Raw genomic sequence first — 2140 nt, 5'->3', positions numbered from 1 at the left:
TATATTTCTTGTAGTGTCAGCAAGAAGACTCACCAAGGGGAATCAATCAAAACTGAGAAGTTTTTGGAATTTCCGGGATCGGAGCTCACCAGTCCTTCAATTCAGTAATTAAAATAAAAATCAGTTAGTATTTTTTTTGGAAACCTGACTTCTCTCAAGCCACCATATCGAAAACAATTACTTCGAAGAAAGAACACTGACCATTACTCTAATCACTCGCCACCAGATCAGGATCGATTCCATCCATTTTACATCCGCAAACGTATCCTAACAACAACCTTGCCCAAACAGCGACGAAGCAATAATAAAAGTGAGTCAGCAAGAGATTAATACCTAATAAAAAAAAAACGAGAGAAACCTAACGTACGTCATCCGTAACAGTGATTCTCGAACAAATCGACATAGGAATCAAATCGGATCAAAGATTTCACTCATATAAGAAGACTACGAATCCCGATTCAAATCGATCCTCAAGCAAAGTGAAAGAGCACAAATCAACTTGCTATCTACATCCTACTTATTCAATCAAATTCAACAGCCTTTATAACTTCATAACAGTTATCTATAAAATCAAAAGTAAATTCAAATCGATTCATATTTTTTTTCCTTTAATTTTTCTTCTTCTCGCTTCATTTTAATAGAATCAACATTAGCTTTGTTTATCTTGTTATAACCCCAAACTAACTAGTCTTGAGTTGAAAGAAGTAAAACTAACTTCCATTCTTTTTTTTCTCTCCACCTTACTTCCTCTTCCTCTGACTATTATAAATCTCATCTTTTTCACTTGTATCGTTACAGTGTCTTTCCCCCATTTGTTTAACTCATTAGACCTTGCAAACCGAGGAACCCCTCAACAACAAGGCACGGAAGCGAACCGTACACACCAATCTACGCCAGCTCTACCCGAATCGAACCTAGACGGATCAGTTCTAGAGTTCGAGGACGCTTACGGAAATACGAGCCACGAACCGATTGTGATTGAATCCACAACCACTACACCGGCTGCTGACCCGTTATCAAACATCAAGATTGACTCACCCGGATCTGACAATACCGCGAGAGAATACGAGAGATCCCAAGGACCTCCACCAGAAATCGTACCACCTGAGTATCACAATAACAACAATCATCATTTGGTCATTCAAAATCCAGGACAGCCAGTAAATCAGCCTTATCGTAAGTCATCAATAAACTAATAATTCAAAAGAAAAATTTCTTCTTCTGTTTCTAAAAAAGAAAATTCCTTTTCGTTTTCTCTCCTGATCACCGAAATAGAACAAGGAAATCACAACCATCCATCTGGACCACCTCACGATCAGCGAGCACAGAATCACCAACAAGCTCCCCAAGAACAACAACAAGATCGAGGAACTCATAGTAATCGTAAGTAAACATATTTAACCAGTACAAGAAAAATCATAAAACATTAATAAAGTGATGTTCTGTCTTATCATTTCTCCTATAACAACTCCTCTATCGTTTCTTCCATTTTTTAAAATTTTTCTTCTTCTTATCTCTTTCTTCCATACATTCGATCATAATTCACGTAAATCATAAACCCTATGTCTACTAGAAGCTCAAGGCAACCAAGCCACGCCGGCTCAACCAGCTCACGAGGGTCAGCAAAACCCAAACAACCCACAGAACCAAGCTCAAGATCAACGAGGAGGTCAACAGTGGAGTTATTCGAACCACTACCAACCTCAGGTAAGCCGGATCCCACTTTAGTAGCCAATTTCGCTAAAGAAAGAGATATTAATAAAAAAATCCTATCTCTAACTTCGTCAGACCCAACAGCAACAAGCCGGTTACAACTATCAACCAAACTACCCGCCCAACCTAGCAGCTCCTGTGGCCCAGTACCCTCCGGCTCCGTACCATCACCATCATCCCCAAGTGCATTACCCAGCACAAGCCTCCCCGGTCTATCGACACCAACCTACCCCGGGTGTCAGCAACCCGAACTTACCTCCACCTCCTCCTCAGCAACCATCTTACCAGGAAACGCGCCAAGCCGAGGAAGCCCGACTACGTCAGGCAATTGTGGACCTAAAGCACAACTCCACGAGGCGCGCATAGCGAACAACAACGTAAGTTTTCGCCAAATCTTGGGGCAGCGAAGGAGGCGCACCGAGAACTC

Source organism: Melampsora larici-populina (assembly GCF_000204055.1).
Source record: "Melampsora larici-populina 98AG31 unplaced genomic scaffold MELLAscaffold_1, whole genome shotgun sequence".
In the NCBI taxonomy this organism is placed as follows: Eukaryota; Fungi; Basidiomycota; class Pucciniomycetes; order Pucciniales; family Melampsoraceae; genus Melampsora; species Melampsora laricis-populina.
Note: the sequence above shows the minus strand (reverse complement) of the source record.